At 44.7% G+C, this 26971-nt stretch overlaps 1 pseudogene; it reads right to left on the bottom strand.

The window, feature by feature from the left end:
- Positions 1-2273: 2273 nt before the first annotated feature.
- Positions 2274-26971, bottom strand: part of LOC115140689 (thioredoxin reductase 2, mitochondrial-like) — a 37127-nt pseudogene continuing 12429 nt past the window's right edge.

Genomic DNA, 26971 nt, shown 5'->3' with positions numbered 1-26971 from the left:
TTTTGTTTCTGGTGTCCTTTGACAGCTCTTTGGTCTTGGCCATAGCGGAGTTTGGAGTGTGACTGTTTGAGGTTGTGGACAGGTGTCTTTGATACTGATAACAAGTTCAAACAGGTGCCATTAATACAGGTAACGAGTGGAGGACAGAGGAGCCGCTTAAAGAAGTTACAGGTCTGTGAGAGACAGAAATCTTGCTTGTTTGTAGGTGACCAAATACTTATTTTCCACCATAATTTGCAAATAAATTCATTAAAAATCCTACAATGTGATTTTCTGGATTTTTTTCCCCTCATTTTGTCTGTCATAGTTGAAGTGTACCTATGATGAAAATTACAGGCCTCTATCATCTTTTTAACTTGCACAATTGGTGGCTGACTAAATACTTTTTTGCCCCACTGTATATACATATATACTTTTTATGACTACCTGTGTAACGCTACCGGAATAGACATTCGTTACATTGCAAGCGCTCCATTCTAGTTCATCACCATACCCATACAAGTGATTGTTCATCACCCATGTTCAAGTTGTTGTTTCAGTCACCGTTAAGCTTACCACAATTCCTTCTAGGAGTCTTAAAGCTAAATGGTCTCAAACTTGGGAGACCAGACCGCACAGTGCAGAATGCTACAGACCGGTTTGAGTTGCTCAGCTTGACTACCCATGAGTATTAGAGGCTCCTTCTACTTCTTCTCTAAGTCTTCCTGGTACCACTCTCCATCACTGAGCCCTCCAGGCATTTTAGACTGTCAGACAGCTGAGGGAGACACTGGCAGCACTACAGCTCGGACATAATCAGGCCCAATTAATTTATGTGGGATAATCCTTGTCTGGTTTAGCCTTTTCTGTTTCCAGCATTTGCGTGAATGTTTACACAAGGCAGATATGTCTGCCTCCCCGGCCATGGGGCTCTGTACCCTTTGCGTGTGTCTGCTCTCCCTGTTGCTGGCTGTAAGGGCTCAGGGACTAAAGTCACAATGGCCCAGTGAATGTTGACTCACAGTCAAGACTGTAAACTTTCAATGGGTGAGATTAAGACAGAAAACACCCCTGAGCGGCACCTTGACATTTTGACATGTTATGCTAAGTGTGTTTCCAAGCTAGATTTAATCTGTTTGCTCCATTTGAGGGAAATAAAAACACAAATCCTTTTGCTGTTGCAAAATGGGTTCAATATCACTATTCTTTAACCACTCAATTAACTTTAATCGCTAGTGGTCTGAGGGCAGATTCCAGATTGACACGGGCCTCAGTTCAGGGGTGAAGCTGTTTAGGGATCCTAAGGAGTTTCTGGGTTTGTGAGAGCCCTGTCCTTAACCAAACAAACAGAGGAATTTGTGCCATTGTTGATGCAGAGGGTTGAGTGACAGGGCTGCATAGCAGAGGAGCCTGTCAGCAGAGCTGGGGAGAGGTCAGTGTGACCACCCCTACGTGCTACTCACTGCATAGCCTCCGACAAGGAACTGACCTAACAACCAGCGAGACCAACTCCCAGACAAAATACACGCACTCACACACGCGGACGCAGGCACAGACAAAGGCACCCATGCACACACAGAGGACATCATTATTTTAATGGGAGTCATCAGTGCAATCTCATATTTTATTCCTTCCTTTACACATAAATAATGCAGTACGGAGCTTCATTGTAAATTAGGCTACTCTATTTACAGTAACTAAAGTTGGTCGCCAGGTGTCATCAGACATGCCCTCCCCAGTTGTGGGTTTTAGTGCAAGTCATCATTAGCTGGCGACTTGAAAGTTTAACCCTGACCCCAGTGAGCAACTTAGCATTACGTTCTGCAAGGCTGACGCGGTTGTCCAATTCAAGACCCAAGGCACTGTCTGTATATCAACAACAACGAATAAAGACATTCCAAACAATTCAGCCACAAATATGATTGACTTTAAAAAAAATAGTGCGTTTGCACAGAAAAAGCAGTAGTCAGAAATAAGAAAACAACGTAAACAGACAATACATTATTATCTGTATGTAGCCTTGGGCTCAGAGGCAGCCTAGTCTCTAGACCGAGTGCCTCATTAAGCAGAGACATTAACTTATTTATCTATCCATGGCAAATACAACAGTTAGTCAGTGTTTTGCATGTCCCCAGCCTTGCAGTTAAGAGCATGTGGGCTAACTTTGTGCTGTTCTGTGGGTGATAGAGTCAAGCTGTTGCTGCCGAGCGGGGGTTCAGGGTCCTTCAGTCAGCACCCCGTCCCTGAACAGAGCACACAGGAATCCCCCCCCCCCCCTCCTTCTACACCTTCTCCATAACCTCCTCTACCTCTCCCCATGTCCTGGCTGCATCCCTCGCTCTCAACCCCAGGTCCATATAAACCTGGTAGGGCTGCTGCGCCCTTCTCTCCTCCATCTCTCCCTCCATCGCCCGTGCTGTGTGCTGTCACTTCCCTCGTCAGGATCATTAATCAGGCCAGGCAGATTAGACTTCAAACATAAATAAACCAGCCCAGTTCCTTCCTCTTAGACCCCTCACCTCCACCACTCCCTACTCTGCTCCACTCAATTCAACTGCATGACTTGTCCAGCACTGCATAGTTCTATGCTTCCAGTGGTTATTGATTTATTTCACCTTTATTTAACCAGGTAGGCTAGCAACTGCGACCTGGCCAAGATAAAGCATAGTAATTCGACACAATACAACAAAACAGAGTTACACATGGAATAAACAAAACATACAGTCAATAATACAGTAGAACCAAGAAAACAAAAAGTCTATATACAGTGAGTGCAAATGAGGTAAGATAAGGGAGTTAAGGCAATAAATGGTGGCGAAGTAATTACAATATAGCAATTAAACACTGGAATGGTAGATGTGCAGAAGATGAATGTGCAAGTAGAGATACTGGGGTGCAAAGGAGCAAGATAAATAAATAAATACAGTATGGGGATGAGGTAGGTAGATAGATGGGCTGTTTACAGATGGGCTATGTACAGGTGCAGTGATCTGTGAGCTGCTCTGACAGCTGGTGCTTAAAGCTTTAAGGAAAGGGTGATTGGGTGAAGAGTGGACTCATGTAAAAAGACGTACTTGACATTGTTTGAAGACTTGAATAGTACGACAGAATGTATGTGACTATTAAAAAAAACAGTATAATGTCATTTAAGAGAAATAAACAAAATGGCCTTCTCAGAGGGTAGGGTGATGACTGAGCTGAACTGTGTTAATACACAATGTTATCAGTTGGCACTACAAGAGTCTCCACGGCCTCCACATTTATTAAATTACAGATATCTTAAATATGGATTAGAGGATTAAAATGTGGACCTTGAATGCATGAGGGCTTATTCTTCATACACAGACTTCACTAACCTATCATTTATTGACCGGCAAGGAAGAAAAAAGGGCAATACCGCCACCATTAGGTAGTGTTAGGTACCTCCACTACTGTGGCCCGGCCCAGGCAGTTCCCTCAGTCTCCATCACTCCCATAGAGGGAGGGATGGGTTGCCAGAGACTGCTGGCCAAGGTATCCCCACACACAGACTGACAGAGGCTGTTATTGCAGTCCCACCGTATTCCTTTGTGCATTGGAGTTGAGTGGGGTGAGGGGAGGGGAGAGGGGCAGAGTGCTGGAGAGGGGCAGCAAGCACTGGCCAGGCCCCGGCTGGGCCCAGCGCAACACCTCTCTGACTGACAGTCCGCCTGCCGACTGTTTGTGTGTGTCCATGGGAAACGGGGTGGTGTCACAGCGGCGACGGCCATGAGAACATCAATCAGTGTCGCCCAGGCAACGCATGTATCACTCAAGACTAATGGACAGGAAGCACAGGCGGAGAAACAACAATATTTGCAGAATATATTTCAGAAACATTAGTTGCACAGCTTTCTCTCTCTCTTATACAGTCCTGTTTCAACAAACTGGAATGGGCCCTAATCCTGATTTATGAGCCTGTTTATTTAAAGGACGATGCTTGTGGCTGGACGTTTCACTAACCTGGATCTAGAACTCCTTATGGCTTTCAGAGAGGGAGTAGAGGAGAGTACTTACATTATGGGGCTAAATTGGATAACCATTGCCTGGTTAATGAGGCCACAAGTCAAACCTGACACAAATCTGGCTTTCCCTGCATATAGCATTACAGCCATGACCTGGAGGACCCTGCAATGATACGACACAATCAGGCACGAGAAACTGGGCCTTAGTATTCATAAAGACTCTCATAGTAGGAGTGCTGATCTTGAATCAGGTCCCCCCCTGTCCATATAATCTTATTCAATAGTACCTAGAAGGAAAAACTCATCCTAGATCAGCAGTCCTACTCTGTCTGAGACTATGAATACTGTCCCTGAAACGCCGTAGAACTGAGAGACATTTTAGGCTGATCGAGAGAGCAGCTATAGGATTACATGGACAGTTATGTAGAATTTAGGAGAGCACTGTCACTTTTTCCCTGTCTCTATGAAGAGGTTCCTTCCCGTGTGCTCAAGTGTGTTGAGAGAAGGGGGTGCTTAACTTCAGCAGCCGGTAACCGTGGCGTCCAGCCCTGAGCGCTTGCTGACGTTCACTTTGGTTAGCTCCTCGGCACAGGTGGGATGGATCACTACGGTCTCTGTCAGGTGAGTGAGGGTGGCTCCACACCTGGAGAGACAGACAGACATCTCATTCATATAGCTGTCCGGAGAGCAACACACATTCTCCCATCTTTAAGTTTCTCTTATTAGTATCCCTCTGCTGCTGTAATTATAAGGCTCACCTTGTCACCTATATAGTCACATTTGTTTACTGTCTACAACTTACATGACATCTAATGTCCATTCATTTTGTGTAGATTTATTATTAACTTAATCATTAATCTACAGATCCAACATATGTTAGTTTAAGTCATTTACATTAGACCCAATATGTTTTAAAAAGCAGTTTCTTAAAAACTTGCCACAACAGAACACTATCCTCTATTCTGAGTGCCTATCTAAGACCATCTAGCAGAGTTGTTGACTTACTGGAAGTCCATAGCCAAGCCCTGAGTGACCTCTCCAGCGTTTGAACTGGTGAAGTGCAGGCCCAGAATCGTCTGGCCTCCATCCCGCTCACACACCACCTGAGGCAGGGAAAGAAACAACGTTACACCAAACCTCCAGGCTACAGTCCAGAGGAAAAATAAGGCTATTAAACTACACTATAGACTACCCAGTATGTGCCAGATGGATGATCTAAGGTAAGGTATCAACATTCACATAACTTTCCCAAAATTCACAGATTTTCCAGATCTCCAGGAATCCTGGTGGAAAATTGCTATAAACAGGAGGGAATAAGCAGGTCATTTGGAATCCCTGGCCATTTTGGGAAAGTTAGAGGAATTTTGCAACGCTACTCAGAGCTGTCCTGACCTTAATGTAACACATGCTGGCATCTCTCAGCCACAGTAAACTCCAGAAGCTTGTAGAAGGCATGGTACACCTGGACACAGAGAGAATCATGTCCATTAGTCCACCAACGATACACAGTATAGTATCATACATTTATGTTATTAAGCCATCACTTATTGTTACAACAAAATTACTGTCAAAAATTTAAGTACCGAAGTAAAACCAGAGTTTGTGTCCATAAAATGATTTTACAATACTTGCTTGTGTTAGGAGGTAGGCCCTACATCATAGATCGTTCACTAGAACATGGTATTACAATACTATGCTTTCACAACTGTTTGCTTCTTTAAAAAAAGGTACATTTGAGATCTTGGTTTCATGCTGTGTTTTATATTGAGCCAGCGTGCATGCCGACACAAGTCGCAGGCCAGGCCATGCACACAGGCAGCTGTCAGGACCCATGGTGCACCTCTCCTGCCGCGGTGCTTAGATCACACAGTGCCTGTCAGCACCTGATACACACCTCAATCAGGCCCTCTGCTCACCTGTCAATCACACACAGGAGCTACGCATCACTCTACATCGAGCTGGGGCTCTCTGGGTGCAGGTGTTAGCAGCTGGCACACTGCACACACACAGAGCGAAACACATACGACTTTGCATACATGTATAAAGTAGTAAACAGAGGAACACCTGCATTCACAATCCTGTAAGAACTGAAAGCTTTCCCAACAAACCATCATTTTCTCAAATCTTCTTAAAACCCAACACATGGGCCAAGATAGAATACCAGCAACCATGTTAGTGGTCTAGAATTTTTACTATACCTCGATGGAGTCCTGGATGGATGGATGTCTGCTCTCAGCCTCCTCCTCTGAGAGGCCCACACAGCCATACTCCAGAGGGGTGAACACTTTGGTGGCAACCTACAGACACAATCGATCAGAGAGCACACAAAGTCTTGTTACATCACGTCCCATGAGGATAGACAGCCCCACACAGCAGTGCTCCAGTGGGGTGGCAGCCTGACAGACAGACAGACACTGACAGAGATACAACTAGGGTTGCACATTTGTGGGAATATTCAGAGGTGGAAACTTTGTGGGAATTAATGGGAATATATGGGAATTAACGGAAATATGCAAATAAATATTAATACCATTTAAAATGTAGATGTTTTTTGCATTGGATATATTTACCATATCATATGGAGACAAACATAAACCTTTTACCTCATCATAAGTAGACAATTGCAAATTATGAAATCCTTCCAATAGAAAAAAACCAACAGCAATTTAGTTACAAATTGAACATTAAATGAGTTGACTCTTCACATGGGATGATTTCACTGAACAACAAATGGGGATATTGAATGATCCCCAATGATCCATCACATCTCCCAAAAACATTTTCAACATACATCTTTAAAATGATAACCAAAGCTTTAGTTTCTAGACTGCCTGCCTCTTAGGCTTCCATGTCTTCTCCCTGGACCTCCTCAATGTCCACCTCTTGAACATCAGACTGAGACCTCATCTTCACTGTCACTTTCCAACCTTGTTGAGGATGGCTCGTTGGAAGGCTCAAAAAGCCTCAAATTGGCCCGGACGGCCACCAATTTTTCAACCCTTGCATTGGTCAGCCTGTTGCATGCTTTGGTGTGTGTGTTCCCAAACAAGGACCAGTTGCGCTCTGAGGCAGCTGATGTTGGTGGGATTTGGAGGATGAGGGAGTCACAGGGGAAAGAGACTCAAATCCGCAAAGTCCCTTCCACCAGGTGACTGATGAGATATGTTGGCACAACTGCCATATTGCATTGCCATCCCAAAGCCCTTGCTTGGAAGTGTACTTTGCCAGACTGCCTTATCCAGGCCACGGTAGTGATGACACCATAGGCCTTGTTGATCTCTGCACCAGACAGGATGCTATTGCCAGCATACTTGGGGTCCAACATGTACGCTGTGGCGTGTATGGGCTTCAGGCAGAAGTCTTCACGTTCAGGTTGGAGGGGTGTATGCTGGGCGAAGAACATTCAGAAATCTCTTCCAATACAAATTGCCTGTGAGCATCAGAGGTGAACCAGTTGCATACACAGCTCGAGCAAGACATCCATCAGCATTCCTCTGACTACGTTCCTCCCCAAAAAACTTTGATTCCAGGAGGACCATGAGCTGTTGCTGTCAATAAGGTGTCGAATTCATAATATTCACCTTGAATAGAAGTAGAGGGACTTTTGTCAGAGGTTGCTTATAGTATTTGCAAATGTAAATGTAAATTGCAAATTGCAAATTGCAAATGTACACAGCTTTTCCTTCTACATTAGCTGCAGTGAAATGTCTCCACACATCAGAGAGTGCCCGTGGCATTTTCCTGTAAATATTTATTTTTTAATAGTTTTAAAAATTCATAAATACAATTCCATGTACAGATAAATAGTTAAGCAGTTAGATTAAACAGCTCCTTTGTAAGATACATGTTTTAAAATGAAACATGTATGGAAACAGGTGAATTAACATGCCTTAACAGGTTCAAGCAAGCTAGAACACACCTGGTAGCAAAAACTAACTAGCAGAAATGGTTAAGATAGAAATGATTTAAACACACTTTGAATGTGTATTTATCAATCATGTATGCCATATAAAAATAGATTCACCCCACCCAGTATTGTAATCAAAACTTACCAGAAAGCAGTCCTTGGCTCAGACAGTGTAGTAGTGTGGGCTCAATAGCATCTCAATAGTGTGCAAGATCTTGAAAATCAGCTGTACATGTGATGGAAGAGTTCACTGCACATGTGATGGAAGAATGCACTGTGCATGCAGAGAGTTGCAATTCCATTGAATTGGGGATAGTTTAACCAAAATAGGCCACAAGACCTAGAATTGCCTTGTGTATCCCACAAAAAAAGGTTCACTGTTATAAGCTAACTTTTCTGATTAATTTAAGCAAAATTCCCCCAAATTCCAGGGCTTAACTTACCATGGAAAATTTCCGAAAAGTTTCCAACCATTTGCAACCCTAAATACAACAAACAAAGTTATAGCAGGATAGATAGGCAGAGCCATCTTCCAACATCTACAATAAGCACAATAAAGTGGTCACAGAACAAAGCTACAAAAGACTACAAAAAAAAGGAACGAGACGAAGAACCCAAACAATTGGCATTTAAGCATTATGTCTGTCATTATGAATAGTTTTGGAATTAACATTTGGAAAAGGGTGCAGACGTGCAGTGTGTACCATTAAAACCATATGAGTCAGACCAGGCTGCATAATCCAGGGAAAACAACTAGGCATTAAAATCACACTCCACAGAAACTGAAAACAAACGCTTCAAAAGGTCTCATACAGACAAGCTGTGGAGAGATGGGGGAAAGCATGGGAGTAGTGTGTGTGTGCCTATGGGATGTGTGTGTGTTTTAGATTTTACTATTCTTGTGGGGACCAGAAGTCCTCACAAGGATAATAAAACAAGGAACATTCAAACAATTCGGGACATTTTGCCGGTCCCCACAAGGAAAAGGGCTATTTTAGACTTAGGGTTTAAGGTGAGGGTTACAATTAAATTTAAGGTTTAGGGTTTGGGGGAAAAGGAAAAATGGCGTGTACTGTATGTGTGTGTCTATGGCGTGTACTGTACAGTGACTTGCAAAAGTATTCATTCCCCTTGGTGTTTTTCCTATTTTGTTGCATTACAACCTGTAATTTAAATTGATTTTTAGTTGGATTTCATGAAATGCACATACACAAAACAGTAAAAATTGGTAAAGTGAAAAGAAAAATTGGTGTGTGCATATGTATTCACCCCCTTTGCTATGAAGCCCCTAAATAAGATCTGGTGCAACCAATTACCTTCAGAAGTCACATAATTAGTTAAATAAAGTCCACCTGTGTGCAATCTAAGTGTCACATGATCAGTCACATGATTTCAGTATATATACACACACACCTGTTCTGAAAGGCCCCAGAGTCTGCAACAACACCAAGCAAGGGGCACCATGAAGACCAAGGAGCTCTCCAAACAGGCCAGGGAAAAAGTTGTGGAGAGGTACAGATCAGGTGTACTGTCTGTGTGTACTAAGTGTGTGGTGTGTATGGCGTGTGTGTGTACTGTGTGTCTATGGTGTGTGTGTGCATGTGTGTGTTTATGGTGTGTGTGCATGTGTGGTGTGTGTGTGTGTGTGTGTGTGTGTGTATGTCTATGGTGTGTGTGTGTGTGGTGTGTATACTGTGTGTGTGTGTGCATGTATGTGTATGTCTATGGTGTGTGTGTGTGTATGGTGTGTATACTGTGTGTGTGTGTATGGTGTGTGTACTGTGTGTGTGTACTGTACGTGCACGTGTGTGTGGTTTGTGTCTATGGCGTGTGTGTGGTGTGTGTGTGTCTATGGTGTATATACTATGTATGTGTGTACGGTGTGTGTGCCTACGGTGTGTGTGTCTACGGTGTATGTGTGTGCCTACGGTGTGTGTGTCTACGGTGTGTGTGTGTGTGTGCCTATGGTGTGTGTGTGTGTGCCTATGGTGTGTGCCTATGGTGTGTGTGTGTCTGCCTATGGTGTGTGTGTCTGCCTATGGTGTGGGTGTGTGCCTATGGTGTGGGTGTGTGCCTATGGTGTGGGTGTGTGCCTATGGTGTGGGTGTGTACTGTATATGTGTGTGTGTACTGTATATGTGTGTGTGTACTGTGTGTGTGTACTGTATATGTGTGCGTGTTGATGTCTACTCACGTTGTCGTAGTTCATGAGCTCATTGGTCTGGTCTGGAGGAGCTTCCCTGCCTTAACGGCGGTGGGGGTCATCTCAGGACAACCCTGGGAACACAGAACGCTAATGAGTGACAGGACAGAGAGAGAGGGAAGCAGACAAATAGACAGTGTACATGCATGCATATTGTATGCGCTTAAATGTATGCAGGCTGTGTCACACAGTCACAGAGTCCACCTTCCTAACACAGGCCCTTCGGCTATTTAGAGAGAGTGGACAGTTGTGCCTGTGACTTACTGTGTAGACAGACCTGCAGCCTCAGAAAACAATGTCCTCAAAGAGGCAATTCATTTTGCAACAGTCATAAAACATAACACATATAAATGAAAAATAAATAGCAATGGATATTTACAAGCAAATAGGCAGGGCAAGAATAGGCAGGGCAAGAATAGGCAGGGCAAGAGTAGGCAGGGCAAGTGTAGGCGGGGCAAGAGTAGGCGGGGCAAGAGTAGGCGGGGCAAGAATAGGCGGGGCAAGAATAGGCAGGGCAAGAATAGGCAGGGCAAGAATAGGCAGGGCAAGAATAGGCAGGGCAAGAATAGGCAGGGCAAGAATAGGCAGGGCAAGAATAGGCAGGGCAAGAATAGGCAGGGCAAGTATAGGCAGGGCAAGTATAGGCAGGGCAAGAATAGGCAGGGCAAGAATAGGCAGGGCAAGTATAGGCAGGGCAAGTATAGGCAGGGCAAGAATAGGCAGGGCAAGTATAGGCAGGGCAAGAATAGGCAGGGCAAGTATAGGCAGGGCAAGTATAGGCAGGGCAAGAATAGGCAGGGCAAGAATAGGCAGGGCAAGTATAGGCAGGGCAAGAATAGGCAGGGCAAGTATAGGCGGGGCAAGTATAGGCGGGGCAAGAATAGGCGGGGCAAGAATAGGCGGGGCAAGAATAGGCGGGGCAAGTGTAGGCGGGGCAAGTGTAGGCGGGGCAAGAGTAGGCGGGGCAAGAGTAGGCGGGGCAAGAGTAGGCGGGGCAAGTGTAGGCGGGGCAAGTGTAGGCGGAGCAAGAATAGGCAGAGCAAGAATAGGCAGGGCAAGAATAGGCAGGGTAAGAATAGGCAGGGTAAGAATAGGCAGGGTAAGAATAGGCAGGGTAAAAATAGGCAGGGTAAGAGTAGGCAGAGCAAGAGTAGGCAGGGCAAGAGTAGGCAGGGCAAGAGTAGGCAGGGCAGGGGGTAAGAATAGGCAGGGCAGGGTAAGAATAGGCAGGGCAGGGTAAGAATAGGCAGGGCAAGTATAGGCAGGGCAAGTATAGGCAGGGCAAGTATAGGCAGGGCAAGTATAGGCGGGGCAAGAGTAGGCGGGGCAAGAGTAGGCGGGGCAAGTATAGGCGGGGCAAGAGTAGGCAGGGCAAGTGTAGGCGGGGCAAGTGTAGGCGGAGCAAGAGTAGGCAGAGCAAGAATAGGCAGGGCAAGAATAGGCAGGGTAAGAATAGGCAGGGTAAGAATAGGCAGGGTAAGAATAGGCAGGGTAAAAATAGGCAGGGTAAGAGTAGGCAGGGCAAGAGTAGGCAGGGCAAGTATAGGCGGGGCAAGTATAGGCGGGGCAAGTATAGGCGGGGCAAGTGTAGGCGGGGCAAGAGTAGGCGGGGCAAGAGTAGGCGGGGCAAGAATAGGCGGGGCAAGTGTAGGCGGGGCAAGTGTAGGCGGGGCAAGAGTAGGCGGGGCAAGTGTAGGCGGAGCAAGAGTAGGCAGAGCAAGAATAGGCAGGGCAAGAATAGGCAGGGCAAGAATAGGCAGGGTAAGAATAGGCAGGGCCAGGCGGAGCAAGAGTAGGCAGGGCAAGAATAGGCAGGGCAAGAATAGGCAGGGTAAGAATAGGCAGGGTAAGAATAGGCAGGGTAAGAATAGGCAGGGTAAAAATAGGCAGGGTAAGAATAGGCAGGGTAAGAGTAGGCAGGGTAAGAGTAGGCAGGGTAAGAGTAGGCAGGGCAAGAGTAGGCAGGGCAAGAGTAGGCAGGGCAAGAGTAGGCAGGGCAAGAGTAGGCAGGGCAAGAGTAGGCAGGGCAGGGTAAGAATAGGCAGGGCAGGGTAAGAATAGGCAGGGCAGGGTAAGAATAGGCAGGGCAAGTATAGGCAGGGTAAGAATAGGCAGAGCAAGAGTAGGCAGGGCAAGAATAGGGTAAGAATAGGCAGGGCAGGGTAAGGGCAAGAATAGGCAGGGTAAGTGCAGATTCATAGCGCAAGTTCTAAGTGGAATTTTGTTAACATTTTGTTAACTTGCAGAATTGCATTCAGAATAAGAGTACAGTCTTGAACACACAATCATTACAATGGCATTGACTAAAAGTTTCTAAATTGCTTAGCACATTGAAAAACAATCATAGCTTTTGTATTCGCTCAAAAATGTTCCCCACTCCACCTAACTGATTATTAACAACATGCTGCTTCTCACTGAACTGTAATGTACTGACAAGGATTAGAATATTTTATTTATTTAACCAGCCAAGTCAGTTAAGAACAAATTCTTATTCTCAATGATGGTCGATTAACAATGTTTACCTTGTCAGCTCAGGGATTTAATCTTACAACCTTTCGGTTACTAGTCCAACGCTCTAACCACTAGGCTACCTGCCGCTGTGGATGTGTCCCAAATGGCACTCTTTTCCCATAGGGCTCTGGTCAAAAGTAGTGCACTATATAGGGAATAGGATGCTATTTGAATTGCAAACTGTGGGTCCGGATTTACGCCAGATAAATGTCCTCTAGAAAAACACTGAAATACTCTAACAACACAGAAAACTGCAGAGCTGCAGGGTGAATCTTCTCTGAAAGCATAACTTAAGTCATCAGCAACCGGTTTGATTACCACCACTGTTGCACATCCTGTTGTCCAAGACAGCTCCTCTGGCACTGGAGGTGAGCGTGTGTGTTCGTGAGTTTGTCTGAATGTGTGTGGTGATATTTGAGTACCTGTGTTTACACACCATCCCGATCTGCGTCATAGATATGCGTTTCTTGGCAGTGCCAAGTGCTCTTCAACATCAACACAAAAAGGTGCTCCGTTTGGACATATCGAATTAATATCAATCCACCCCCCCTTTTAAAAATTCTCCCAGTATATGAAAAGATGACAGGCATCAGTACTAAAAGTGACTCTCTGTGTCAAACTAACAGTCTAGAGAGGCCTGTTTTAGTTAGGAAACCCATAGCTGGCCAAATGAAAAGACAGGACTGACATTTAATACAAGTAGACAGAGTATTGTGATACAGCAGTACAGTAGTTAGAAAGGAGATGTCTGTTGTGTAGATCCAGCTGCAGTGTGCGCCAAAAGTATTGGGACAGTGAAACATGGTCCCATACTCCAAGCACACAAAGATTACATCAAGGTTGTGACTCTACAAACTTGTTGGATGCGTTTTCTGTTTGTTTTGGTTGTGTTTCAGATTATTTTGTGCCCAATAGAAATGAACGGTAAATAATGTATTGTGTCATTGTTGAGTCACTTATTTTAGGAATATATTTCTAATCACTTCTACATTAATGTGGATAATCTTGAATGAATCGTGAATAATGAATAAAGTTACAGATGCACAAAAATCTGTTTAGATCCAGCTTCATGACTAAATCTCAAATTTAAAAACAAGCAACATCTAAAATGATATGGTGCCCATCTAGCGCATTAATTTGGGATTGAAGAGTGAACTACAGTACCACTTCAACTTCTTGCACACCGTAGGTTTCTTTCCTACAGTGTCACCTTGGTAGGCTTATTTGGGCAACTGTAGGTTTTATTTCAGATGTCCATACATTCCTGAAGAGGTTCACGTTGGCATTGTAAGGCTGGGTGAGTATACTGTTAGGATGACGGACATGATCAACACCTACCTCACCGATATCAACAAAAGCGTAGATGTTCGGCACGGATATGGATTCGTCGGCAGCCACAATTATTTTCCCAGACTCCTTGCTGAGCTTGACGCCAACTTTCTCCAGGTTGAGAGATTTGGTTTCAGGAGCTCTGCCTATGGTCAAGCAGAGGAAAACACAGTCAGACACTTAATATTACATTACACATTGATAAAGAGGGGAGGGTACAAGAATCTTGGATTCTTAGAAAAACTCTGACTGCTCAGTGTTCATAACACATACCATTCAGTTGGCACACTAGCGGGTTTACGTTTAAGGCAGGTCCTGCTACTCTTCATCCAACAGAGAGAGAGATCTTATCCAGGAATTAGAAAAGAAAACACATGAACAGCTAGGAGAGGGGGAGAGTGGCTTGTCTTTTGGCGGGGAGTGAATAATGAGCAGGCGGGGGATAGGGAGGATCCCTGGGTGTCATTTCTCCCATTTCCTGCAGGACAGTTGACTGATGCTGTCGATGCTCGCCCATCTTGCCGTCCATCTCTAATGGTGACTGGGAGCACCAAGCACCCCTGCCACCAGGCTAGGCCCCGGTCGAGGCTCTCTCTACCTCCCTCCACTTCCCCCTCACTGCCTCACCTTCTCATTCCCTGCCTGGGTAACAAAATAACTTCCCCAACTCCTCCCCGGTAGTGCCCAGAGGTACCCACATAGATGCTATCGGACAACCGCCCCCAGGCAGTAAGGCTCAGAGACAGGCAGTAAGGCTCATAGTAGCTGTTTTCCTGGAAGAGCTGCACTAGGCTAGTCAAGCAGGACCATGCAGTCACCAGTGTTCAACTACACAGAGTAGGTCTAACACAGGGGTGTTATAGGTCTAACATCTCTCCCTGTCATGGCTGCCTTTCTCAAAGTATTAAACAAATGTAAATGTATACCAGGGGATTGTACACTGCATGCATACCTGGCTAATAGACAGTGCATAGTTAGACACTATAGCAAGTTGTATTTACAAAAAAAGGTTGTTCTTAGGAGGTCTAGCCCCACTTTGCTATCACAGCACAGTTCTACCAAATCACAGCACAGTTCTACAAAATCACAGCCCAGTTCTACCAACCACCACAGAGACTGGAGTCAGGTGGGCTATTCTAGACTAGTGTCCACTCTGCTCTCTCTATGTATAGACTAGACTACAAGAGCCATTCTAGTCTGGCATTTCCTGCATTTCTAGGTTTCTCTGTCTATGATTGGAGACTGTTGGAGCGCCACTGATCCATTGTGTGGTGAGACAGAACAACAGAGGTTCTCCTGATAAGAGCCTTCAGTGAGTGTGGAGCCACACATAATGGGCAATGAGAGCCAATGACAGGCAGGCCTGATAGGACCACACTGAACAAAGACTATTGTGGCACACAGAGGAAATCTCAAGACCAACCAGCTAATTAGCCACAACAAGCTTTCTGGCACGACTTGAAATGAGACCAACTACTGTACATGGTGGTTTAGCAAATCAATCAAGTGAACAAAGACAAGAGAAGGAAGTCAGAAAGAATGACTTTTTGGGAAATAGATTATTTTGTCTAGAAAAAGGGGTTTCTGAGAAGGCATTATGTTCAAAGGCCTAAAATGAGAATAAGAGATATGATTGAATGAGATTCTGTACTTTGCCTCAGATATACGTTTCTGTTTGTCAGAGTGTGGGGAGACTCCGAGGCTTCACATCTTGGCACTTCAGTTCCCATGGAGGCATATACCAACCCGACACCCTCACACAGTCTTCAACCTCTTTCTGTGTCCCTCAAAATTTGAGAAAGAAAAGGTGTTGGGGACAACAGACATACGTAGGAGAGAAAAGTAACATGGTACACCTAGAGGAAATAGGCTGTTTCCGCATCTGTGCTATTGGCCAATTGGCCTAGGTGCAGCCCTGAGGAAGGTCAGGCTGTGGAAGCTGTGCATGGAGAAGGATGTAGCCTAGCTATAGCTAGAGGACTAGCTAGAGGACTGGAACAGGCAGTCCCACCAACAGCCACGAATCACTCTCTCAGAGAAGCTCACTGTCTGAGTCCTGATTCTCCACCCTTTCCCTAAAGTTTTCACTTGCACACTTCCCATCAGTTGATTTAAAAGCATGAATCAATGCAAGTGTAATCATTGGTTAAAGGGAGTCTCCACTAGGCATGCACGATATATTGGTGAACATATCAGAATCGGACGATATTAGCTAAAAAATGCCAACATCGGTATCGGCCAGATGTCTAGTTTAACGGCGATATGCAAAACCGATGTCAAAGCTGATGTGCATACCTATATAACGTAGGTACATGTTGTAATGAAGCCACGTAAGACTTTGCACTTCTACACGTGCAACACAGCATTCCTAACCAAGCCCACAATGTCTGCTGTGTGGTTCGAGCAATCAACATTTCTGCGAGACAACTCAAAGGCGAAATCCATTAACACCAAGATAATGGAATTCGTTGCCCTTGACAATCAACAGTTCTCTGTCGTGGGTGATGTTTGCTTGCGCCATATGGTCGAGCACCGGTACACGTTGCCCTACTGGAGTTACACAAATCAAATCAAATGTTATTTGTCACATACACATGGTTAGCAGATGTTAATGCGAGTGTAGCGAAATGCTTGTGCTTCTAGTTCCGACAATGCAGTAATAACCAACAAGTAATCTAGCTAACAATTCCAAAACTACTACCTTATAGACACAAGTGTAAGGGGATAAAGAATATGTACATAAAGATATATGAATGAGTGATGGTACAGAGCGGCATAGGCAAGATACAGTAGATGGTATTGAGTACAGTATATACATATGAGATGAGTATGTAAACAAAGTGGCATAGTTAAAGTGGCTACTGATACATGTATTACATAAAGATGCAGTAGATGATATAGAGTACAGTGTATACATATGAGATGAATAATGTAGGGTATGTAAACATTATATTAGGTAGCATTGTTTAAAGTGGCTAGTGATAATTTTACATCATTTCCCATCAATTCCCATTATTAAAGTGGCTGGAGTTGAGTCAGTGTCAGTGTTGGCAGCAGCCACTCAATGTTAGTGGTGGCTGTTTAACAGTCTGATGGCCTTGAGATAGAAGCTGTTTTTCAGTCTCTCGGTCCCAGCTTTGATGCACCTGTACTGACCTCGCCTTCTGGACGATAGCGGGGTGAACAGGCAGTGGCTCGGGTGGTTGTTGTCCTTGATGATCTTTATGGCCTTCCTGTGACATCGGGTGGTGTAGGTGTCCTGGAGGGCAGGTAGTTTGCCCCCGGTGATGTGTTGTGCAGATCTCACTACCGTCTGGAGAGCCTTACGGTTGTGGGCGGAGCAGTTGCCGTACCAGGCGGTGAAACAGCCCGACAGGATGCTCTCGATTGTGCATCTGTAGAAGTTTGTGAGTGTTTTTGGTGACAAGCCGAATTTCTTCAGCCTCCTGAGGTTGAAGAGGCGCTGCTGCGCCTTCTACATGATGCTGTCTGTGTGGGTGGACCAATTCAGTTTGTCTGTGATGTGTACGCCGAGGAACTTAAAACTTACTACCCTCTCCACTACTGTTCAATCGATGTGGATAGGGGGGTGTTCCCTCTGCGGTTTCCTGAAGTCCACAATCATCTCCTTAGTTTTAGCGTCACTGTTATTAGCTTCACGACATGCTATGGAACGCCATTTGGGTCTTTGCATGTAAAAAAAGATACATGTCAAACACTATTTGTTGCATTAAATAAGCTTTTAATTTGACACGTCAAATAACACAGTTCTATTATAGAATGTTGTGTGTTCTGAATTTGCAAGTGCAAGTGCCACCACTACTGTCAGTAGCACTGTCAAAGCTGTACAAAAAAGTCTGCAAACTCCGGCCACAAACGATGGGTTTACAATACAGCGTAGGTAATAAAGCATAATTTGTTCGACCGCAACTTCTGGGGTAGCTAGCTAGCTTTAACTTGGTACCTAGCTAGCACCAATACAACCAGCCTGAAAATAATTACCAGTAGAAACTGCAGTCATTTTCATTATTCTTAGCAATAATTTAGGAATCCTTGTGAGTAAGTATTAGCTAGGTAAACTTCAGTTCATGAAAATAAATAGCTAGCCAGCTGCTTAACCCTGTTGCCCAAAGCTAACATTATAAGCAGCCAGCTAGCTTCAGCTGGCTAGTGAGGCTCGACCAGACCGGGATGTGTTATGATGCTAGGCACAATAAGGATTAGGCACAATAGTGGACTTTGTGGTTTGCCTTCAAAATAAAAGTACCTCTGACAATGATGCAGGAGGTTACAATTGGTGGAATCGTGCCATATTTAGACTAGATAATGTTAAACAAGGTTGGAATGTAAAGCAATAAAATTGGGTATCAGTCTACTCTGTGACCCCCACAGAACACGATTGTAGAGTTTAGGCAAATATTAGCGCTTGTAGCTCTTATGGCGAGGCTGTGACTGTGAAATCACCTCCCCAGTCAGCCTATTGTGTGTATTGACATTCATATTGCACTGTACAGCTTTACCTACGGATTGGTGGTCAATGAAATGGGGTACCAGTCTACTAAATACCACAATATATTTTCCCAACGTCCTCCCCAGAGTTATCAGACTCCAAAACATCCACGGAATATTGTTTTTTCTCTGGAATAGTGTTCCATACACATAGGTTGACAATAGTGGCTCAATTCACAGTTGTCTCAGAGTCACGCAACAAGAGCTACGACACTAATGATGTCTGGGTGTCACTGAGTAAACTGATACCCCATGTCATTGATCCACAATCCATTGGTAAGGCTGTACAGTGAAATAAGTATGCCCCATTGCAATTCTAAAGCAATGTGATTTCAACAGATTGCCAAATGTATTTATTTTTGTTGATTTTATATAACATTCCAGCCTCGTTTTGTAAGATCTATTCAATTATGGCATAATTCTACTATTTGTATCACTGTCAATGACATACTTTTATTTTAAAGGCCAACTGCAAAGTCCACTATTGTGGCTAATCCTTATTATGGCTAGCTTCACATTGATGGGTCCGACCACCATTAATCAAATAAGAACTGCGTTATAAATTAGGGTTATTTTAGATGACGATACCTAGATATATAGCTAGCTAACTATAGCTACTGAAACAGATTGTCGTTTTGCTATGTTTTTGGGGAAGAACATTGTTTGCATCCATGAGCTAGCTAGCTTTCTTTTCTGACCAGCACTGTAGGTGCGCGAGACAACTTTACCAGCACCATAGCATGCGTATCGATGAATAGTTGTGAAATACGAGTGATAGTGTAATCAATGTGTAATAATTACGTAAACATTTTTATGAACGTGTCAAATGATTGTGATGTGCAGTCATATTCAGGTCCTGATTGGTCAACAAGCTAATTTGACACGTCAAATAGTGTTATTTGACATGCAAAGACCCAAATGGCGTTCCATAGTATGAGAATCCTGGTTGAGAATGAAACGACTGAACAAAAGAACAACGAAACTGCAAGTAAGTGAAAGAAATAGGTTTTGATGAGGTTTTACTGGTAATGGGGACAAACGTAAATGCCAACAAAATAACTTTTGGGTCAGTGTGGTGTGTGTAACCTTTATTTAACTAAGCAAGTCAGTTAACAACAACAATTGTGCGCTGCCCTATGGGACTCCCAATCACAGCCGGATGTGATTCAGCCTGGATTCGAACCAGGGACTGTAGTGACGCTTCTTGCACTGAAATGCAGTGGCTTAAACCACTGCGTCCATGTTTTTGTGTGTTAACTGTACTAGAATGCTTAAGGCCACAAACATTTTAAATATCAGTTATCGGTGTCGTTTTTTTGGCAAGGAAAATATCGGATATCGGCTAAAAATGTCATTGGTGCATCACTAGTTTCCACCATTGTTAAATCCATGACGGGAAGAATGCAAGTGCACACTGAGAAAAGGGTGGAGAGTCTTTTATAGCTCCACTGAGGAGGGCACAGACCCAGTCTGACCTGTAGTATAAAGGGCAGATTGGGGAAGTGGAGAGAGGCCCACTCATAACTCCCACAGTCAGACAGACACACTTCAAAGGAGAGGATGTACTCACTGACCTGCATGAGAACACCAGGGTAAAGCCCACAGACTGTAGCCTACACTGTAAGGTAGTAATGTAAGGTTGTAATCAGACGTTTAAAAAAAAGTAATATTCCTCTTAGAACCAATAATAATAATTGTCATATTCATGTTGACAAAGAGACTGACTCAAAGGCCATTGAATGTATGAATCTTTTGAGCTCTATGGACTTTATCCAACATGTTACTGGGTGCACCCATAACCGTGGCCGTATTCTGGACCTGGTTATTACCAAGTGTCTTCCTATTGACATGTCCTCTATTGTTGATGTTACTTTATCTGATCACCACTGTGTATTTTACTACCTTGTTGCCCATAGCAACAGGGTAATACTGAACACATTATTAAGAAACACCATCTTACCTCTGAAGTTGCTACAGATTTTAATGAGGGTTATGAACAATACTCCGCCACCTATTCTGTCTTCTTCTTATGATTTAGTTAATAGCAAATTAAAGGCAACCACTGATGCCATAGATCCAGTAAAGTTGAAAAAGAATCAAAACAGAGAGAACCATGGATGAGTGAGGAAACTAATCAATTACAGAGAAATTGCAGAAAGGCAGAGCAGAAGTGGAGTCGTTGCAGGTCGATTATGATATTCTGAGAGTAACTTGGGATATATAACAAGGCAATTAGAAAAGCCAGACGGGCAAATTCTAACTTCATCACTATTAAATGTCTAAATTCATCACTATTAAATCAAAAATAATTTGAGTGCTCTTCTCGACCATTGATGGCATGATAAATCCTACCCCCGCAAACCTGTGAACTTTCCTCCACATCTAAATGTGATACGTTTTTGTCATATTGGCACTTTCCCCTCTGCACTAAAAACTTATGGTGAGATAAGAACTACATTTTCTTAAAATCGGTTTTTAATTCCAAATCTGAAAAACTGCGAGATATTGTTAATCACTCCCTGTTCACAGGCACTTTCCCCTCTGCACTAAAAACTTATGGTGAAACACATTCTGAAGAAAAGTTTAGATTATTCAACTCCTAGCAATTTTCAGCCAATCTCTAACCTTCCATTCCTTAGCAGAATTCTGGAGAAAAAAATGGTGTTCAAACCGTTAAGTTAAGTACCAACTGTATTTTAGAAAAATTGCAATCTGGTTTTCGTGCCCACCACAGCACAGAGACAGCCTTAGTTAAAGTGGTAAATTATCTTACAGCCAACACAGATACCAAACAGCTCTCTGTCCTTGTACTCTTAGATTTAAGTGCTGCATTATTGACCATGATTTCCTTATGGACAGACTGAAGAGGTGGGTTGGCCTCTTTGGTCCACTTCTACATTGGTTTAGGGCCTATTTAACCGGTCAAGAGAGTTTTTCGACCTTGGTGAACTTAACTCAGAGCAAATACATATCACATGTGGCGTTTCACAAGGTTTGATTTTGCGTCGGTACTGTTCAGTTTATATACACTGCTCAAAAAAATAAAGGGAACACTTAAACAACACAATGTAACTCTAAGTCAATCACACTTCTGTGAAATCAAACTGTCCACTTAGGAAGCAACTGATTGACAATAAATTCCACATGCTGTTGTGCAAATGCAATAGACAACAGGTGGAAATTATAGGCAATTAGCAAGACACCCCCAATAAAGGAGTGGTTCTGCAGGTGGTGACCACAGACCACTTCTCAGTTCCTATGCTTCCTGGCTGATGTTTTGGTCACTTTTGAATGCTGGCGGTGCTTTCACTCTAGTGGTAGCATGAGACGGAGTCTACAACCCACACAAGTGGCTCAGGTAGTGCAGCTCATCCAGGATGGCACATCAATGCGAGCTGTGGCAAGAAGGTTTGCTGTGTCTGTCAACGTAGTGTCCAGAGCATGGAGGCGCTACCAGGAGACAGGCCAGTACATCAGGTGACGTGGAGGAGGCTGTAGGAAGGCAACAACCCAGCAGCAGGACCGCTACCTCCGCCTTTGTGCAAGGAGGAGCAGGAGGAGCACTGCCAGAGCCCTGCAAAATTACCTCCAGCAGACCACAAATGTGCATGTGTCTGCTTAAACGGTCAGAAACAGACTCCATGAGGGTGGTATGAGGGCCCGACGTCCACAGGTGGGGGTTGTGCTTACAGCTCAACACCGTGCAGGACGTTTGGCATTTGCCAGAGAACACCAAGATTGGCAAATTCGCCACTGGCTCCCTGTGCTTTTCACAGATGAAAGCAGGTTCACACTGAGCACATGTGACAGACGTGACAGAGTCTGGAGACGCCGTGGAGAACGTTCTGCTGCCTGCAACATCCTCCAGCATGACCGGTTTGGCGGTGGGTCAGTGATGGTGTGGGGTGGCATTTCTTTGGGGGGCCGCACAGCCCTCCATGTGCTCGCCAGAGGTAGCCTGACTGCCATATTTGGTACCGAGATGAGATCCTCAGACCCCTTGTGAGACCATATGCTGGTGCGGTTGGCCCTGGGTTCCTCCTAATGCAAGACAATGCTAGACCTCATGTGGCTGGAGTGTGTCAGCAGTTCCTGCAAGAGGAAGGCATTGATGCTATGGACTGGCCGCCCGTTCCCCAGACCTGAATCCAATTGAGCACATCTGGGACATCATGTCTCGCTCCATCCATCCACCATGCACCACAGACTGTCCAGGAGTTGGCGGATGCTTTCGTCCGCCACCTCATCAGGAGCATGCCTAGGCGTTGTAGGGAGGTCATACAGGCACGCAGAGGCCACACACTACTGAGCCTCATTTTGACTTGTTTTAAGGACATTACATCAAAGTTGGATCAGCCTGTAGTGTGGTTTTCCACTTTAATTTTGAGTGTGACTCCAAATCCAGACCTCCATGGGTTGATAAATTTGATTTCCATTGATAATTTGTGTGATTTTGTTGTCAGCACATTCAACTATGTAAAGAAAAAAGTATTTAATAAGAATATTTCATTCATTCAGATCTAGGATGTGTTATTTTAGTGTTCCCTTTATTTTATTGAGCAATGTATGTTACCCTCTGGCAAAGTTATCAGAAAGCAGAGCATTGATGTTCACTGCTATGCAGATGATACAAGGCTTTACATGTCACCGGAGAATTTTAGCTTCACTGATCAATTATTAGACTATATCAGTGATGTAAATACTTGGATGGCTCACAACTTCCTCCAGCTAAATCAAGACAAGACTGAGGTACTTATTGTTGGAGCCAAAGCACAGAGAAAATCTAGGCTGCACATTTTACATGATGGGCAATAAAGATAAAAACCAAGGTGTTATTTTAGATTCTGGGCAAAATTTCAAATCACACAGGAATGTGACCAAAATAGCTTTTTACTACCCGAGGAACACTACCAAGGTGTAGGCATCTCTCTCGGGCTGATACAGAGAGACTACCCATGCTTTTATTACAAGAAGGCTTGACTACTGTAATGCTCTCCTGTCTGGTCTTCCCAGGAAAGCCATTGGTCAACTGCAAAACATACAGAATGCTGCAGCGTGGGTACTGACCAAGACCAGACATTACACCGGTTTTAAGGTCTCTCCACTGGCTGCCTGTTAGTTTTAGAATTCATTTAAAGACTTTCTATTGGTTTTTAAATCAATCCATGAATGTGCACCCCAATACATGTCAGACATGCTTTTAAGTTATGTACCCAATAGGTCCCTCAGGTCCTGTAGCACGTGTCTTTTTCACTATCCCAAAGCCGAGGACCAAGAGGCAGCCTTTAATTATTATAACCCAAGCCTCTGGAATAGCCTTCCAGAAAACCTGAGGGGGGCTGAAACTGTGGACATATTTAAACAAAGATCGTAAAACATCTGTTTAGCTTAGCTTTTCCATAGTTAGTTGTTCAGTTTGTGTTATTCTTTTGTTTTTTTTATCTCATGTTTGTTGTGCAGAAAATATTTCAGCTTTTATTTCTATGAAGCACATTGCATGGCATTCCATGTCTGAAATGTGCTGTATAAATAAAGCTTGATTTGATTACATAATTTTGGTGGGTGCTTATGTTTCTCCTATTTGAAATGTGTTTTTTGCATATCCCAACTCTTCCTGGGACGCCCTCGGAGAAAGGGAGCCGGGCCATGGTCTGCCATTACAGTCGGCAACCCTAGAGCAGTTAGGGTTAAGGCCATGGTCTGCCATTACAGTCGGCAACCCTAGAGCAGTTAGGGTTAAGGCCATGGTCTGCCATTACAGTCGGTAACCCTAGAGCAGTTAAGGCCATGGTCTGCCATTACAGTCGGCAACCCTAGAGCAGTTAGGGTTAAGGCCATGGTCTGCCATTACAGTCGACAACCCTAGAGCAGTTAGGGTTAAGGCCATGGTCTGCCATTACAGTTAGGGTTAAGGCCATGGTCTGCCATTACAGTCAACCCCTAGAGCAGTTAGGGTTAAGGCCATGGTCTGCCATTACAGGTCTTAGCCATGGTCTGCCTACAGTCGGCAACCCTAGAGCAGTTAGGGTTAAGGCCATGGTCTGCCATTACAGTCGGCAACCCTAGAGCAGTTAGGGTTAAGGCCATGGTCTGCCATTACAGTCGGCAACCCTAGAGCAGTTAGGGTTAAGGCCATGGTCTGCCATTACAGTCGGCAACCCTAGAGCAGTTAGGGTTAAGGCATTAAGTCTGCCATTACAGTCGGCAACACTAGAGCAGTTAGGGTTAAGGCCATGGTCTGCCATTACAGTCGGCAACCCTAGAGCAGTTAGGGTTAAGGCCATGGTCTGCCATTACAGTCGGCAACCCTAGAGCAGTTAGGGTTAAGGCCATGGTCTGCCATTACAGTCGGCAACCCTAGAGCAGTTAGGGTTAAGGCCATGGCCTGCCATTACAGTCGGCAACCCTAGAGCAGTTAGGGTTAAGGCCATGGCCTGCCATTACAGTCGGCAACCCTAGAGCAGTTAGGGTTAAGGCCATGGTCTGCCATTACAGTCGGCAACCCTAGAGCAGTTAGGGTTAAGGCCATGGTCTGCCATTACAGTCGGCAACCCTAGAGCAGTTAGAGTTAAGGCCATGGTCTGCCATTACAGTCGGCAACCCTAGAGCAGTTAGGGTTAAGGCCATGGCCTGCCATTACAGTCGGCAAACCTAGAGCAGTTAGGGTTAAGGCCATGGTCTGCCATTACAGTCAGTAACCCTAGAGCAGTTAGGGTTAAGGCCATGGTCTGCCATTACAGTCAGTAACCCTAGAGCAGTTAGGGTTAAGTGCCTTGCTCAAGTGCACATGGAAACATTTTTCACCTTGTCGACTCAGGATTAAAACTCGCGACCTTTTGGTTAATGGCCCAATAGCTCTAATCGTTAGGCTACCTGCCGCCCAGAGTAGACAGAGTGGGTCATCCTTTACCCCTACTGGGTCATGCTTTACCCCCTACTGGGTGAGAGTGCAGAGGAAGATGTCCATCCACTAAAATATAACTCTATTATAACAAATATTATTATTGCTGCCAATTTCCCAATCCCAGTGAGTCTCAAGGTCTTGGTATTTTGACTGCAGTCGACAGACTGGACACTGTGCCTTGACCTCCACATTGTTTGAACCTCAGCTCTCTGAGAGCTGCAACCTGCCAGGGTGGGAAAAACAATCTCTCCCAAAAGATCACCCACATCCTGGTCCACATGTCACATGCTCCCTGTCACACACACAGGCAGAGAGAGATGCCCTGGCCTGTCCTGGTTGGTACTGTACAGTCACACACTGCGGAGGGGTGTAGTCAGGCTTTCGGAAACGCGTCATCTTTGGGACCATCTCAACACAAATAAACGTCTGCCGGGCAGCCAGGCGGAAGTTCCCTCCATTGTGTTGGTTGGCGGAATGAGAGAAATGACATGGTGTGATAAAGAGAGAAAAGGACTAGGGAAAGAGGTCTGGTGTGGGTACAGAGCCGCAGACAGACAGGGCCAGCCGTGCAGTGACAGATGCTGCAGGAGGTAGAGTTGGGTGGCGTGGCAGGCTGGTTTCCGCAGGGCTGGTACGACGGGCAGGAAAGCCCAGAGCAGAGCGAGAGAACAAAGGAGGGAATGCAGTGACCCGTGCCTGGTTGCATCCTGCCCCCACCCCAGCCAGGCCCAGGACCCGGACCCAGCGCTCGGCTGGGTGATTAACACTTCCCCTGGTGACTCCATCATTCACCCTTTATTACCTTGTTTTTAGGCTTGATACACAGTCTGCTGACACTGCACTCTTTTGTAGATGACAATAAAACAAATGTCTGGAAAGGGAAGGGGGACTAGTGGTTTAACCGATACGTCTTTGCAAAGCTTATTGTATGTTATTGTATGTTATTGTATGTTATTGTATGTTATGTGGCATACTCAACACACGTGATTGCAGCTACTACTAAAATAGTAGTGATTTGATTTGATTTCTTCCAAACATTAGGGTATTACTGTAGTAATTTGATTTGATTTCTTCCAAACATTAGGGTATTACTGTAGTAATTTGTGGGACAATTCTCTTCCTTCCCTGACACACTCACCTACGGCCCACAGCACAGAGTCAAAGGTGTCCTGCTGGTACTGTATGTTTGTCTGTCCAAGTCACCTGCAGCGCCCCAGAGGACAGCTTGTCCAGTCTCTTGGGGACACTCCTCCGGGAGAACTTGGTGCCATAGGCCTCCATGTAGTCAGTCACCAGCCCTGCCATTTGCTGCAACCCCACACAAGACAAGGAGGACCTAGATGCACTATTGAAATTCCACTGGTTTTAAGGTGACAAAGCACCAATTTGGTCATAAGAGCGTCACTTTGTAAATGTAAATGTAAGAGGGGAGAAATTCAGGTTTTTGACAGGTCAGTCACCTTTCCAGCACTTAACTTGGGAAAACTATTATTCCAAACTTAACTTGTACAAGAAAGGTCCCAATATCACCAGTACACAATGAATCAATGGGCTCCTGAGTGGCGCAGCGGTCTAGGTACCGCATCTCAGTGCTAAAGGCGTCACTACAGCCCCTAGTTCGATTCCAGGCTGTATCACAACCGGCC

Source organism: Oncorhynchus nerka, linkage group LG13 (genome assembly GCF_034236695.1).
Source record: "Oncorhynchus nerka isolate Pitt River linkage group LG13, Oner_Uvic_2.0, whole genome shotgun sequence".
NCBI classification, from domain to species: domain Eukaryota; kingdom Metazoa; phylum Chordata; class Actinopteri; order Salmoniformes; family Salmonidae; genus Oncorhynchus; species Oncorhynchus nerka.
Note: the sequence above shows the minus strand (reverse complement) of the source record. Positions and strands in the feature narration are given on the sequence as shown.